Below are 16,689 nucleotides of genomic sequence, written 5' to 3'. Positions count from 1 at the left end.
CTGCTTTTGTAAAATTTAACTGTATCATAGCCACACCCATTCACTTCTATATTGTCTAAGGCTCCTTTTAGACTACAATTGCAGAGTTGTTATAACCAGAGCGATGGCTTCAACACTTTCTAAAATACTTACTATCTGGCCCTTTACCAAAAAGAGTTTGCGAACTCCTGTTTTAAGTTAAAAAAAAAAAAAAAATTTTAACCAACCATTTCATCACCTAGGATATAACCAGGTAAGAGTTCATTTTCTTGGCCAACAGAATGCCCTAATTTGCATGCATGAATACGAGTTGATGCAGTCTTTCATCAGTTAGATTTTATTTAGAATTGAAGTACAGTAGTGAATTCAGAATTTTAAACAACATATTTATAATACATCAAAGTAGTTAATTTGCAAAATATAGTTTAAATTGGCATCTCATAGATGGAAGGATTTTACATAACTATAGAAAATTTCCCAGAAATCATCCAGTAAGCAGTAAATATACTCTTTGAAAGCAGCTCATGTTTCTATATGGTATCCAGTAAGTCAGAAACTATACCGAAAACTCTTTGAAACAGAGAATGTAAAACTGAAGTTAATGGGTATGGTGTTTCTTTTGGGGCAAAATGAAAATGTTCTGAATTAGTACTGATGATTGTACAACTTTGTGAATACACTAAAAATCACTGAATTGTATGTTTTAAAGGGGTAAACGATATAGTATGTGAATATCACAACTTTTATCGATATAATTGACATGTACATTAAGTTTAAAGTGTACAGTGTGTTGATTTCAAACATTTATAGATCATAATCTGATTACTATCATACATTAGTTAACACCTCTACATGTCACATAATTACCACTTTTTTGTGGTTAAGAACATTTAAGATTTAGTCTCATAGCAACTTTGAAGTACATGGTACATTATTGTTTAGTGTAATCACTATGATATACATTAAATCTCTGGAACTTATTTTCTGTATGGGCCATACAAACACTGGCTGAGGGACATATTTGGCCAAGAGGCAGCAGTCTGTCCTGTCTTGGCTTATGGAACCAGTAATCCAAGAATCTAACAACTAATTCTAGGATTCCATCTTCCAATGACATTAAAATTTACTGCAAAAAGCGAAATAATCTACTATAAAGATGTATAGCCTAGTAGTTACATTTAGTTATTTAGATTACAAACCTGGTCTCTACACCAAACCAGAAGAACCCAGACTATTGACAGCAAAATTCTTTAAACTCTAAGCAGAAAGGATGTGGGGAAAATCTGAATTTAAATCAAAGGAAACCCAGGACACCTGGGTGGCTCAGTTGGTTGGGCGACCAACTTTGGCTCAGGTCATGATCTCATGGTTCATGGGTTCAAGCCCCGCATTGGGCTCTGTGCTGACAGCTAAGAGCCTGGAGCCTGCTTTGGATTCTGTGTCTCCCTCTCTCTGTCCTTCTCCTGCTCATGGTTTCCCTTTCTTTCAACTATAAATATTTTTAAAATTTTTTAATAAATGGAAACCCAAAAATGGCACAGATAGTAAAAGGGTTCATTAAAAAAATAAATTCTAAGTTCCCTATACTCTCTCCACTCTAAAACCCACTCTTTAAAAAGAGCCAATCCTGACTCCTGACCCACCAAAATGCAGCCTAGACACGAGTAATTTTGTGGCAACAATACATAGTATGTAATATAACCAAAGAAAGATTAAATTGGGAGTATGTTAAGATGGAAAAGCTATTTAGCCAGGAAAAAACCAGACCTTTAATTACATGTTCACAACTTGGCTCTATTAGGATACCCAAGGATAAGGTGTTGAAATAGTCTCCTGACTTTTTATATAAGACAGAGAGTTGATTCCTTCAGGGTTGACTGGGTGGCTCAGGTGGCTAAGCATCCAACTCTTAGTTGTGGCTCAGGTCATGACCTCACAGTTGTGAAATCAAGTCCCTTGTCAGGCTCTGTGTTGGGCCTGCTTAAGATTCTCTCTCTCCCTCTCTGTCCCTCCTCTGCTCACCCTCCCTCTTTCTCTCCCTCCCTCTCTAATAAATAAATACATAATTGATTCCTTGAGAATATGGTTTTAAGCCACAAGAAAAAAAATTAAATCTTTACATTTTCAATTTGATTCAAGCCAAATAAATTTTCTGAAATCTTTTACTGAGTAGGGGCGTCTGAGCAGAACAGGCAGTCTGAAATTAACAAAATGCATCAGTTACAAAGTCAGCTAAGGTTGGTTTACTATTGAAGCACTTCCCCTCTCTGGGGCTCAATTTCCTTAGAGTAAAATAAGAATTGGATCAGATAATCTTGTAAATTACCTTTTCAAATTGGAAATTCCACAACTTATTTAAGATTCTTTTCGACTCCAAGGGCATCCTCACCTTATACTTCCTAATATTTAATGTGTAAGCTCTTATATTATAAAATAAAACACAAATACAGAAAACCCCCCAAAAATAAATGTATAGTTTAATGAATTATTATAAACGGGACTGACCGTTGGGGAGTTCAAGCCCCACATCACATTCACAGCGTGGAGCCTGTTTGGGATTCTCTTCCTCACTCTCTACTCCTGTCCCACACTCTCAAAATAAATAAGTAAACTTAAAAAAATAAATAAACACGAGGGCTAACCTTGTGATCACCACCCACTTGGCCTGCCACTCCAGAAGTCCCTTCCTGAGCCTATGGCAATGACAAGTCCTCTTTGCCAAAAGTAATCTCTCTCCTGACTTTCAGTTATCACTTTTCTGGCGTATCTTTAACGTTTTCTCACCGAGTGTGCATTCCCAGACACCACAGGTTAGTCTTCCACGTTTTCTAAAGGCGTGGCACGTCTTTTAAGGATCTTTTAAATCTACAAGTTAACCTAGGTATTATCAGAGAAGCCAGAAGTCAGAGCAAGTCACGCTTAGGAATAAATAAGGCATTTAAGATACGGGGGCTTAGAACCTACATTCAACAAACTCTTCGAAACTGACCAGGTGATAGAGGCAGGAAGATAAAACCCTCCCTTCATTTCTCTCTACCTTCAGATCATTAACTCCTCCACCAGCAGCAGCCACCGCCGCCCCAGCCCAGGCCTACTGAATAAGAAATTCTGGAAGCGGAGCCCAGCAATCTGTGGTTCAACTCCCTCCCGCCCGCCCCCCCCCCCAGACGCACACTCAACTTTGCTACCCACAGGCCAAAACAACCTTTTTCGAGGGCATAAAAGGTGGTAAGCACTGCGCTTTGCATTCAACAGGTGCTTCTCCTCGAAACACTTTACAGACCAAATTAACTGCAGGCTTTGAGTGTAGTCTGACCTGGAAAGTGCAGGCTCGGGGTCGCTAGGTCAACACCCCCCACTCCAAGCAGCTCGTGACCAGCGAACTGGAGGCTTTCACTGCCTCTCTACGTCCACGGACATCTGCCAGCACCGCCGGCTTAGAGCTCGGGACGCGTTGCTGGGGTGTTTAGGGGAAGAACTCCGAATCGAGGGCGTCCATAAAGCGCATCTCCCGAACCCTACAGCCACGAATCCTCCCTGCACCCAAGTCCTTGAAGAGGTATCCCGTGTTCCCTGAACCAAAGCCTCGAGAGAATTGTCTAAGGTGTTTAGTTTAACCCGGTAACAAAGCAGAGCCCTGAGAGAGGAAGACGCGAGGGGCACAGGATCCACGGAGGGAGGGCAGGTGAGTGGCGCCCCTCCAGGCCCGTACTGTCCTCCGCGCTCGCTCATGGAGACCCGAACCCAAACTCGTGGACCCTAAAACTACCACCGCTACTCACCTGAACGCTTAAGGCGGAGAAGCAGCCGACCCAGCGGACTGCTCCCGCAAAGGCGCCGGTCTCAGCTTCTACCCCTTCGGGACCGGTCCACTTGCCAAGGCCAGGGGTGAAGCAATGGCGTACGGCGGAACGCGCAGGCGCAGTTCAAAGCTGTGTGGTCCAGCACCCCTCTGCATTTGGATTCGCCCATGCCGTCTCCAGGGCAGCACGCAGAACGCCGGAAGGAGCGCGGGGCGCTGACTGGCTGAGCCGTTTGGGTTCTCATTGGCTGAGGCCCGGAAGTGCGGGACCTGGGCAAAGCGTTTGTCCAACCTAACTGGGTGTGGGGGCCGGGTTCTTGGGCAGATTGGGGACCTATGAGCAGTGGGGGGCTGTGAAAGCCTAGGCCGTTGTCATTTCTTCTCCCCCTACACTGTCTTCTGTTTCCTCCCATCCGTTTTTTGACGCTTGCCAGAGCTCAAAGACGTGGCGACATAGGCTGAGTAATAGCGGAGAATGAAGCCGGCTTCTCGTGTTCCTCACTCTTTAGAAAAGCGAAGACTGTGGACAACCTTGCTTCTTGCACATGAGAAAACAGACCAGATTCTCCGTCTGTTTATGGTTTTCAAAGCTCCACGTCCTCAAATTCCAGACGCCAGACGTCAACACCAGCTCCCCTCTTCCTTCCATTCAAGTTAGCTCAGTGGTTCTCAAATTTCAGCATCCGAATCACCTGGATGCTGTTGAAACACATTTCTGGGTCCCACCCACAGAACTTCTGATTCTGTGCATCTGGATGAGGCCCAAAAGTTTTCAGTTCCATCATGTTACCAAGTGATGTGGATGTTACTAATCAGCGGCCATGCTTTGCTTTATATAGAAGGGCTGTGCCTCTCTTTAATCTCAGGTGAATCACATCTATTCTTTGACTTCTAACCCTTCCTACGTTCTCAGGAATCTTAGTGGTTTCTGCTTGCAGGATAAACCTGGAAATACTTTCCAAATGACACAAGCAAAAGGCCAAGAGTAGTGGAGAATGGAGAATGCCTTCTGAACCCTGAAGTTTTTTCTGCCCAGAATAGTGCCAGCAGCTAATGTTCTAATCTTTGGTGAAAAAAATTGGAAGGTTCCCTGTTGGGGAAAGAGATTTGCCTAATACCTGGCAGAAGGGAAGGTCTCCCATTGAAAGAGCTCAGTGCCTTATCTCAACTAAAGGAAGTTCAGTAATCAATAACCTTCCCCAAATGTGTGACAAACACTGAATAAGCCTTTTAGTACCTTACTCTGGCATATGAATACTCTGGCATATGAACACACAGAAATATCAAGATATGTGAGGAAAGATTCTAACATGAAAGAGATTAAAATAAGCTAACCAATGCAAGTAACTCAGAGGAAACAAATACAATGCAGAAGCCAGGCTAAAACTTCAAAATTATTAATATTCTAGATGTGAAAATGCATAGCATCTATAGTTTGTATTTTTTTTTCCTTTAATCCAAAAGATATTTAAGAGCAGTTTTTATTTGTTTGCTTTTAATTAGTTAGATGTTGTTGTTCGACTGTGTGTATTTGGTTTGGGGAAGCTATTGAAACTTCCTTTGTTATAATAAATGATTAATATTTTTCAATGTTCCACAGGAGTTTGGAATGAAGATCTCTTATTTGTTGGCTTCAAAATTTCATATGCATACTTTCAAGTTTATTAACTGACATGTTTGAATCTTCCAGACCTTCTTTTTATGTTGCTTCGTCCTGATTGCTCTGCCAGTTCTTGAGAAAGGTGTTTTGAAGTTACTCGTTATGGTCGTGGATTTGCCAATTATTTGTTTCTGGGTTTAGTTCAAGGTCAGCGAGCTTAGAAAAACAACAGCAGGGGCGCCTGGGTGGCTCAGTCGGTTAAGCGGCCGACTTCCGCTCGGGTCACGATCTCACGGTCCGTGGGTTCGAGCCCCGCGTCGGGCTCTGTGCTGACAGCTCAGAGCCTGGAGCCTGGTTCAAATTCTGTGTCTCCCTCTCTCTCTGCCCCTCCCCTGTTCATGCTCTGTCTCTCTCTGTCTCAAAAATAAATAAACGTTAAAAAAAAAAATTTTTTTTTAAAAGAAAAACAACAAAATGACCCCAGTGAAAATAGGAGGAAAACATTAATAAAGTTAAAACAAGAAATGAATGAAACTGAAAGGGAAAAAAAAAATCCAACCAGGAGTATAAATTCAGAGGGCAGGAGATTGTTTCCATGATTCTCTTCTGAGCTATAATTTCCCCAGAGAACTAGACACAGAAGCTGACCATGGTGCCCTGGGGGCTCCAGCTTTTCCTAAGATATGATGTGCTCTATGCCCAGGTTACCAGCTCAGGGAATGGACTGTCCTGGAGACAGAAGCTGGAGTCTGGGAGCCTCAAGACAAATGCACCCCATCTCTCTGGAAAGTCTGGGAGAGGACACGATCATTCTAGCACCAGTTTACAAGTGTAAATGCACTGAAAGAGCCAGATGCCATCTCCCTCTTGGATGGGAGGTTTTCAACCTTATAATACTAACCCATAGCTTTTAAAATTACTGGCCTCCTGGGAGGTCTTTTCCCTTTAATAACAAAATTAATCACTCTTAACATCCTTTACACATACTGTGGCAACTCCAGGATGGACTAGATTTTCAGAGAAATTACTTTTTGGGGTCATTACTTGCAACAAATTCCTTAATGACTGGTCCCTTCTCACCGTCTCCTCCTCAGCACGTCCTATGCACCTCTGACCCCGCTTCCCCCTCATGCACCTGATGGTGCTTTCTTCTTCTTCCTTCCCAAAGCCCATGTTACTGTGCAAAACATATTTTACTGATAGTGTGGTAATAACAGAGGTTACAACACAGAAAAGAAAGAACTTAAAAGTGAATGTTAGACATGGTCACGGCAAGGGTGTTAGGAAGCAGGCATTTGCACACTGCCAGGGAGAGAGCAGTTTGGCAATACGTATCGAAATACCAAATGCACATCCCCATTGACCAAGCAGTTCTTCTAAAAATTTATCATACGTATGTGTGTGTGTGTGTACTTACATTTGAAAAATGGCATATGCACAAAAGTATTCAATGCAGATGAGGCATTTTAAGAAACTGGTAACAGGGGCGCCTGGGTGGCTCAGTCGGTTAAGCATCCAACTTCAGCTCAGGTCATGGTCTCGCAGTTTGTGGGTTCAAGCCCCACGTCGGGCTCTGTGCTGACAGCTCAGAGCCTGGAGCCTGCTTTGGATTCTATGTCTCCTCCTCTCTCTGCACCTCCCATGCTCATGCTCTATCTCTCACTGTCTCTCAATAATAAACAAACGTTTAAAAAAATTTTAAAAAACTGATAACTCAAGTTTATATCCGCAAGAGACTGATTAAATTAGAAATGAATTTTTCTCTTTGTGTGCTGATATAAAAATATACCCAAGGCTAGCTGTTAAGGGGGAAAAGCAAGGTGCATAACACTGAGCATAATATACTACCATTTGTAAAAAGAAAAAAAGAGGAACAAGAATACATGTAGATATTGGCTCACATAGGCAAAGAATAGCTCCAACATCTCCTGAGGGAAGGACAAGAAACCAGTTAACGGTTGATTGTTGCAGGGGACCTGAGTGGGTGCAGGGCTGGGTATAAGAGATGACAATGTGTACATCTCAAATTTGAAACCACATAACGGCACTACCTATTCTACGGTATGTCACGTAATTTAAGTGAATATATATATGTTTTAATTATATATTACACACATATATGGAATGTAGCTTGTCTACATTCTGCAAGCCTTCCCGCCACGCACCATGCTCCTCCTTCAGACTCTCCCTAGAGCTCCATTTTCCCTTCTTACCTCTTCTACCCAGTCCAAGGCTGACACCCCTCCTTCTTTGTCTTCAGGGAAATATTGTCTCAGTCCCCTCATCTTATCTGATGGAGCACCTGAACTTCCAGTCCACTAACGACCTCCTCTAGACAGACCTGATCTAATCTTGCATCCGCAGGAAGGTCGTTAAGGAGTTTCCGTAAACAAATGTTGCCCGCTCCTAATTGTTACCTTTAGAAATGCAAAGAGTCTGTAGATTATTTGAATTTCGAGTTTTCTCTTAACACATCTCAAGCTGAATTATTAAGCCACATTCCCTGTCCCTGAAAGGGAAGGGCCCTTTCCCTTTCCTCCTTCCTGGTACACGGTTAACACTGAAATGAGTGTTCTTATCCATCCATCTCGCAAGCAGCTCTGATTTGCTGCCTGAGGGTAAATTTGCATGTGATAGGATGGTGTCGCATGTGATAGGTTTAACATTTGCTTTGTGATTTGTAAAAAATACTATTTTTAAGCATAGGAAGGCATTTCCCATGTGGAGATCAGCTATTCACCTAGTTTTCTGCTTTCATTGTTTCAGTGTTCACACTGGATTATTCAGCCCATCTGGAATTTATTTTGGTGGACATTGGGAAATTAGGTTCTAACTTTATATGCCTCAGAATAATTAACCAGTTATCCCAGCACTAACCTTCTCCCTTTCCTCAGGCAATTGTGACGCCTCCTTCACTGTAGACCAGTTTTTTAATATGCACATTAAGGTCTGTTTCTAGCTTATTAATTTTGATCTGTGGAGCTATTTGTGAAGTAAAGATGATCCTTAATGATGTGGGCTTTAAATTCTTATAACATGGAAGAAAGAAAAATTACCTGCAGAGAATGAAGGGGCAGGATGACAGGAGAAAATGGAGGGGAGGGAATGATTAAGACAAGGCAGTGCGTGATATGTGATGGGGCGTCATTTAGAGTAGAAGAACTAAGATACACTAACAGCCCACCTGTGGCTGCAGAACGTCAAATTATGAGAGAAAAGGTCTGGCACGGTGACCCTCTGGAGTTTGCTGCAGTCTAGGAGCAGGATCAGAGGAATCATATGTATTCAAATGCATTCATTCAACAAATATATACTCACGGCTGCTGTATGTCAGGCAAGGCATTCTCTCCTGAGTCTAAAGCAGTGAACAAAAAGATAGGAGTCTATTAGAAGTGGAGAGAGAAATACTGTCCCAGGAGTAGAATACATAGTGGGGCTTATACATCTGGGTTTTCTTTTAGGACGAGCATTGTGGATGATTGTCAATTATTGGCAGTGCAGAACATGAATCTCTTTCTTCTGTTTGGGTTAGGTTGAGTTGCTTACTATCTTAGGTTGAGTTGGCCAGAAGCGGAACCTGAGAAAGAGATTTTTATGCATGTGATTTATCGGCAAGTGTTGCTAGGAAGAGGAGAATGAGGAAAATAGGACAGGGCATGGGAATGGCTAAGAATGAGTGTGGTCTATTTGGAGACAAGATTTGGCCCAAATCCACTGGTAGCTCTGAACCATAAATTGCAGCCTAGAGTTGGTTCCACTTTAAAGCTGAGGTGTCACTTTCAAATGCTAATGTAGCAGTCAAATATCAGGCTACTAGGGATGGGCAGCCTAATTTCCAAGGTTGAGGTGGTTACTGGTCAGATAAGAGTAAATTTCAGCAGAAGGCAGTACGTGGAGGATGGGTATACTAGCCAGGTACAGAAAACCTGGGTAAGAAATCGGGAGCATGAACTACATTGAACAAATGAGCCTTACACCAGCCTTAACCCTAATTCTAACTATAGCACTGGAGGTAACCCCAGCTGTAGTCCTATGGCTTTCTTTGTCCTAAGGTTGGAGGTAACCCCAGCTGTAGTCCTATGGCTTTCTTTGTCCTAAGGTTGGCAAAGCCAAAGCCATAACCCTAAATCTACTTTGTTTCAACACTAGACCTATGTAAGCCCTAACTCTAATCCAAGCCCCAACTGTAACCCTGACTTTAGCCATATCCCAAACATAGCTCTGCCACTAGGTTAGCCTGAGCCCTAGTCCTTGCTCCAATCTAAGCCCTGATCCTAACCTTAACCTAAACTCACGTCATAGCTTGGACCCTAGCCCTTGTCCTAGTCCTGTGGTTCTCTTTATTCTTTCTTGAGGTTTTTTTGTTTTTTTTGTTTTTTTGGCCCAACTCCCAGCCTTCCCAATACACCTGTGAACCTCCCAGTATCTTACCAATATATCCCCTTTAATCAAAGTCCATTTCTGTTGCTTCCAGTTAAGAGTCCTGAAAAATGTAGAAATTGATCCCAAGAGTAGATGCAGGCTAAAGAAAGACCTTAAAAATTCAGAGCAAACACGGGGTGGATATCAGGTCTATCTGGGGAGCAAGACAATGAAATCTAGTTCATCTTAAGGGATGGGAATTTGGCAACCTGTAGCAGAATGAGGGAAAATAATAATTGAAATTATTATCTGCATTCACTTGGGATGGATACCCATTTGAAAAAAGACTTCAGAGTAAAAAGTAATTGCTACAGGGGACACACACACACACACACACACACACACACACAAAAGAATTTAAGATCCAGGACTTGAGATAGTTTCTTCTAATGGGGTTGGACAGTATTAAGTTCCTAAATTCTTAGTTTGAAGCATGGACTAAAATCTCAGGAATCTGTATGGCTGTGATGAAACAATCTCTTATTTCAAAGCTACATCATTTAAATTGAAAACAAGAAATGTAATCCTTTGGATTACAAATACGTCGGCTGAATTTATAGTCATCACTATTTTCTTAGTTGAATAAAACTGGTCTCAACAGTGGTCTGTTGTGTTTTAATACCAAAGCTCCAAGATATAAAATATAAATCAAAAGTTCTTGGAATTTTTGGTCTCGGGCTGTCTTTCCACTACTGTTTCTTTCACTTTTTTAAAATGATTTACTTTTTAATTTACATCCAAGTTAGTTAGTATATAGTGCAACAATGATTTCAGGAGTAGATTCCTTAATACTCCTTACCCATTTAGCCCATCCCCCCTCCCACAACTCCTCCAGCAGCCCTCTGTTTGTTCTCTATATTTAAGAGTCTCTTATGTTTTGTCTCCCTCCCTGTTTTTAAAATACTTTTGCTTCCCTTTCCTTATGCTAATCTGTTTTGTGCCTTAAGTGAGTGAAGTCATATGATAGTTGTCTTTCTCTGACTAATTTCGCTTAATATAATATCCACTAGTTCCATCGATATAGTTGCAAATGGCAAGATTTCATTATTTTTGATTGCTGAGTAATACTCCATTGTATTTATATACCACATCTTCTTTATCCATTCAGTAGTTGATGGACATTTGGGCTCTTTCCATACTTTGGCTATTGATAATGCTGCTATAAACATTGGGGTACATGTGCCCCTTCAAATCTGTATTTTTGTATCCTTTGGATAAATACCTAGTAGTGCAATTGCTGGGTCATAGGGTAGTTCTATTTTTAATATTTTGAGGAACCTCCATCCTGTTTTCCAGAGTGGCCGCACCAGTTTGCATTCCCACCAGCAGTGCAAAAGACATCCTCCTTCTCCACATCCTCGCCTACTTCTGTTGTTGCCTGAGTTGTTCTGTTGAGCCATTCTAATGGATGTGATGTGGCATTTCATTGTGGTTTTGATTTGTATTTCCCTGATGATGAGTGATATTGAGCATTTTTGTGTGTGTTGGCTGGCCGTCTGGATGTCTTTGGAGAAGTGTCTATTCATGTCTTTTGCCCGTTTCTTCACTGGATTAATTGCTTTTTGGGTGTTGAGTTTAATAAGTTCTTTATAAATTTTGGATACTAACCCTTTATCTGATAAGTCGTTTGCTAACATCTTCTCCCATTCTTTCACTTGCCTTTTAGTTTTGCTGATTGTTTCCTTCGCTGTGCAGAAGATTTTCATCTTGATGAGGTCCCAATGGTTCATTATCACTTTTGTTTCCCTTGTCTCTGGAGACGTGTTGAGTAAGAACTTGCTGCAGCCAAGATCAAAGAGGTTTTAGCCTGCTTTCTCCTCAAGGATTTTGATGGCTTCCGGTCTTATATTTAGGTCTTTCACCCATTTTGAGTTTATTTTTGTGTATGGTGTAAGAAAGTGCTCCAGATTCATTTTTCTTCATGTTGCTGTCTGGTTTTCCCAGCACCACTTGCTGAAGAGACTGTCTTTATTCCATTGGATATTCTTTCCTGCTTTGTCAAAGATTAGTTGGCCATATGTTTGTGGATCCATTTCTGGGTTCTCTATTCTATTCCATTGATCTGAGTGTCTGTTTTTTTGCCAGTACCATATGGTCTTGATGTTTATAGCTTTGAAATACAGCTTGAAGTTGGGGATTGTGATGCCTCCAGCTTTGGTTTTCATTTTCAAGATCGTTTTGGCTATTCGGGATCTTTTCTGGTTCCATACAAATTTTAGGATTGCTTGTTCTAGCTCTGTGAAGAATGCTGGTGTTATTTTGATTGGGATTGTGTTGAATATGTGGATTGCTTTGGGTAGTATTGATGTTTTAACAATATTTGTTCTTCCTATCCGGGAGTATGAAATATTTTTCCATTGTGTGTGTGTGTGTGTGTGTGTGTGTGTGTGTGTGTGTCTTCTTCAATTTCTTTCACAAGCTTTCTATAGTTTTCAGTGTATAGTTTTTTTTTGTTTTTTTTTTTTTACCTCTTTGGTTAGATTTATTCCTAGGTATTTTATGGTATTGATGCAATTGTAAATGAGATTGGCTCCTTGATTTCTCCTTCTGTTGCATCATTATTGGCGTATAGAAATGCAACTGACTTCTGTGAATTGATATTTGTATCCTGCGACTTTGCTGAATGCATGGATCAGTTCTAGCAGTTTTTTGGTGGAATCTTTTGGGTTTTCCATATAGACTATCATGTCATCTGCGAAGAGTGAAAGTTTGACCTCCTCCTGGCCTATTTGGATGCCTTTTATTTCTTTGTGTTGTCTGATTGCTCAGGCTAAGACTTCCAAAACTATGTTGAATAACAGTGGTGAGAGTGGACATCCCTGTGTTGTTCCTGACCTTAGGGGGAAAGCTCTCAGCTTTTCCCCATTGAGGATGAGATTAGCGTTGGGTCTTTCATATATGGCTTTTATGATCTCGAGGTATGATCCTTCTATCCCTACTTTCTTGAGGGCTTTTATCAAGAAACGATGCTGTATTTTGTCAAATGCTTTCTCTGCATCTATTGAGAGGATCATGTGGTTCTTGTCCTTTCTTTTTTTGATGTGATGAATCACATTGACAGTTTTGCAGGTATTGAACCAGCCCTGCAACCCAGGTTTAAATCCCACTTGGTTGTGGTGAATAATTTTTTTAATGTATTGTTGGATCCGGTTGGCTAGTATCTTTTTGAGGATTTCTGCATCCATGTTCATCAGGGAAATTGGTCTCTAGTTCTCCTTTTTAGTGGGGTCCTTGTCTGGTCTTGGAATCAAGGTAATGCTGGCCTCAAAGAATGAGTTTGGAAGTATTCCTTCCATTTCTATTTTTTGGAACAGCTATAAGAGAATAGGTGTTAACTCTTCTTTAAATGTTTGGTAGAATTCCCCTGGAAAGTCATCTGGCCCTGGAATCTTGTTTTTGGGGGGATTTTTGATTACTAATTCAATTTCTTTACTGGTTATTGGTCTGTTCAAATTTTCTATTTCTTCCTGTTTCAGTTTTGGTAGTTTATATGTCTCTAGGAATTTGTCCATTTCTTCCAAATTGCCCATTTTATTGGCATATGACTGCTCATAATATTCTCTTATTATTGTTTGTATTTTTGCTATGTTGATTGTGATCTCTCCTGTTTCATTCTTGATTTTATTTATTTGGGTCCTTTCCTTTTTCTTTTTGATCAAACTGGCTAGTGGTTTATCAATTTTGTTAATTCTTTCGAAGAATCAGTTTCTGGTTTCATTGATCTGTTCTACTTTTTTTTTTTTCAATAGCACTGATTTCTGCTCTAATCTTTATTATTTCCTGTCTTCTGCTGGTTTTGGGTTTTATTTGCTGTTCTTTTTCCAGCTCTTTAAGATGTAAGGTTAGTTGTGTATCTAAGACCTTTCTTCCTTCTTTAGGAAAGGCTGGATTGCTACATACTTCCCTCTTATGACTGCCTTTGCTGTGTCCCAGAGGTTTGGAGCTGTGGTGTTGTCATTTTCATTGGCTTCCATGTACTTTTTAATTTCCTCTTTAACTTCTTGGTTAGCCCATTCATTCATTAGTAGGATGTTATTTAGTCTCCAAGTATTTGTTATCTTTCCACATTTTTTCTTGTGGTTCATTCCGAGTTTCATAGTGTTGTGGTCTGAAAATATGCACAGTATGATCTCAATCATTTTGTACTTTTTGAGGGCTGATTTGTGTCCCAGTATATGATCTATTCTGGAGAATGTTCCATGTGCCCTGGAGAAGAATGTGTATTCCACTGCTTTGGGATGAAATGTTCTGAATATATCTGTCAAGTCCATCTGATCCAGTGTGTCATTCAAAGCCATTGTTTCCTTGTTGATTGCTGTTAGTGGGGTGTTGAAGTCCCCTGCTATTATGGTCTGATTATCAATGAGTTTCTTTATGTTTGCGACTAATTGCTTTAAATATTTGGGTGCTTCACATTTGGAGCATAAATGTTTACAAATGTTAGGTCTTCTTGGTGGATAAACCCCTTAATTATGATATAATGCCCTTCTTCATCTTTTATTACAGTCTTTTAAAATCGACATTGTCTGATATAAGTATGACTACTCCAGTTTTCTTTTGTCAACCATTAGCATGATAGATGGTTCGCCATCCCCTCACTTTCAATCTGAAGGTGTCTTTCGGGCTAAAGTGTGTCTCTTGTAAACAGCATATAGATGGATCTTGTTTTCTTATCCGTTCTGTTACCCTGTGTCTTTTGATTGGAGCACCTAGCCCATTGACGTTTAGAGTGAGTACTGAAAGATATGAATTTATTGCCATTATGTTGCCTATAGAATTGGAATTTTTGGTGGTGTTCTTTCTAGTCTTTGTTGCCTTTGGTCTTTTTTTTTTTTTTTTTGTCTTGTCTCCCCTCAGAGAGTCCCCCTTAAAATTTCTGGCAGGGCTGAGAGGTTCGGAAGATGGTGGCATAGGGGGATGCTGGGCTCACCTCGTCCAGCTGATCGCTTAGATTCCACCCACACCTGCCTAAATAACCCAGAAAACCGCCAGAGGATTAGCAGAACGGAGTCTCCGGAGCCAAGCGCAGGCAAGAGGCCCACGGAAGAGGGTAGGAAGGGAGGAGAGGCGGTGCGCGCTACACGGACTGGCGGGAGAAGCCGGGGCAGTGGAGGGGCCGCCCGCCAGGCAAGGCGGAATCCCCGAGTCTGGCTTGCAAAAGTGGAGGGGCCGGACAGAGTGTGTTCCGACAGCCAGCAGGACGTAACATCTGGAATGTTATAAGTCAACAGCTCTGCTCGGAGAGCGGGAGGGCGAGAGGACACCGAGAGGGAGAGGTGCTGAGTCCCAGAGGACAGAGCTCAGCTCAGCGGGGAACAAAGGTGCTGGGAAGTGCCATCTCCCTTGCCCATCCCCAGCCAAAATCCCAAAGGGAACCAGTTCCCGTCACGGAACTTGCTTGCACCGGGCAAACACCGAACGGGGTGCTTCTGTAGATCCGTCCCTCCGACGGGTTGGCCTCCCTCCCACAGGGGACCACCGAGGGCAAAGCAGGCTAAGCCTGCCCCTCCCGCCCCTGTGCACCTTGCGGATCCACCCCGGCTAATACGCCAGATCCCATCGAAGAAGCACCACAAGCCTGGCAGTGTGCAAGCAGCCCAGACAGGGACCACACCGCTCCACAGTGAGTCCTGCCCCTGGGAGAGGGGAACATAAGGTACACACACCAGTCTGACTGTGGCCCCAGCGGTGGGCTGGGGCAGACATCGGGTCTGACTGCGGCCCCGCCCACCAATACAAGTTACTCGGACAGCACAGGGGAAGAGCCCTGCGGTTTGGAGCCACCTCAGGGACTACCCAAAATGACGAAACGGAAGAATTCTCCTCAAAAGAAACTCCAGGAAGTAGATCAAAAACGATTTCAGCAATATAACGGAACAAGAAGGTAGAATAATAGTCATAAAATTAATTGCTGGGCTTGAAAAAAGTATAGAGGACAGAAGAGAATCTATTGCTGCAGAGATCAAGGGACTAAGAAATAGTCGTGAGGAGCTAAACGATGCTATAAATGAGGTGCAAAATAAAATGGAGGCGGCCATAGCACGGATTGAAGAGGCAGAGGAGAGAATAGGTGAATTAGAAGATAAAATTATGGAAAAAGAGGAAGCTGAGAAAAAGAAAGGTAAAAATATCCAGGAGTATGAGGGGAGAATTAGAAAACTAAGTGATGCGATGAAACGTAATAATATCCATATAATAGGGATTCCGGAGGAGGAAGAGAGAGAGGGGCTGAAGGTGTACTTGAACAAAACATAGCTGAGAATTTCCCTGATCTGGGGAAAGAAAAAGGCATTGAAATCCAAGAGGCACAGAGAACTCCCTTCAGACGTAACTTGAATCGATCTTCTGCACGACATATCATAGTGAAACTGGCAAACTACAAGGATAAAGAGAAAATTCTGAAAGCAGCTAGGGACAAACACGCTCTAACATATAAAGGGACACCCATAAGACTAGTGGCAGACTTATCTACTGAAACTTGGCAGGCCAGAAAGGAATGGCAAGAAATCTTCAATGTGATGAACAGAAAAAAAATATGCAGCCGAGTATCCTTTATCCAGCAAGTCTGTCATTCAGAATAGAAGGAGAGATAAAGGTCTCCCCAAACAAACAAAAACTGAAGCAATTCATCACCACTAAACCAGCCCTACAAGAGATCCTAAGGGGGATTCTGTGAGTGATATGTTGCAAGACATCGCAATGACTCTAAACCCATATCTTTCAATAATAACTCTGAATGTAAATGGACTAAATGCGCTAACCAAAAGACATAGGGTATCAGAATGGATAAAAAAACAAGACCCATCTATTTGCTGCCTACAAGAGACTCATTTTAGACCTGAGGACACCTCACCTTTAGATTGAAAGTGAGGGGATGGAGAACTAT

At 41.8% G+C, this 16,689-nt stretch overlaps 1 protein-coding gene across 16 annotated transcripts in view; it reads right to left on the bottom strand.

Moving 5' to 3' along the window:
* Positions 1 to 3,834, bottom strand: part of ULK4 (unc-51 like kinase 4) — a 570,273-nt gene extending 566,439 nt beyond the window's left edge. For 15 of the 16 annotated variants that reach the window (XR_006206962.1, XR_006206963.1, XR_006206964.1 and 12 more), the window contains exon 1: positions 3,762 to 3,834. The gene's annotated coding sequence lies outside the window, so the exon portion shown is untranslated. Of the gene's footprint in view, positions 1 to 2,763; positions 2,857 to 3,761 lie in introns of those variants that run through there. The other variant, XM_042954275.1, reaches the window with a different exon arrangement.
* Between the last annotated feature and the right edge of the window lie 12,855 nt (positions 3,835 to 16,689).

This window comes from Panthera leo, chromosome C2, assembly GCF_018350215.1.
Source record: "Panthera leo isolate Ple1 chromosome C2, P.leo_Ple1_pat1.1, whole genome shotgun sequence".
NCBI classification, from domain to species: Eukaryota; Metazoa; Chordata; class Mammalia; order Carnivora; family Felidae; genus Panthera; species Panthera leo.
The sequence above is the reverse complement of the archived record's forward strand: the minus strand, read 5'-3'. Positions and strand labels throughout refer to the sequence as shown.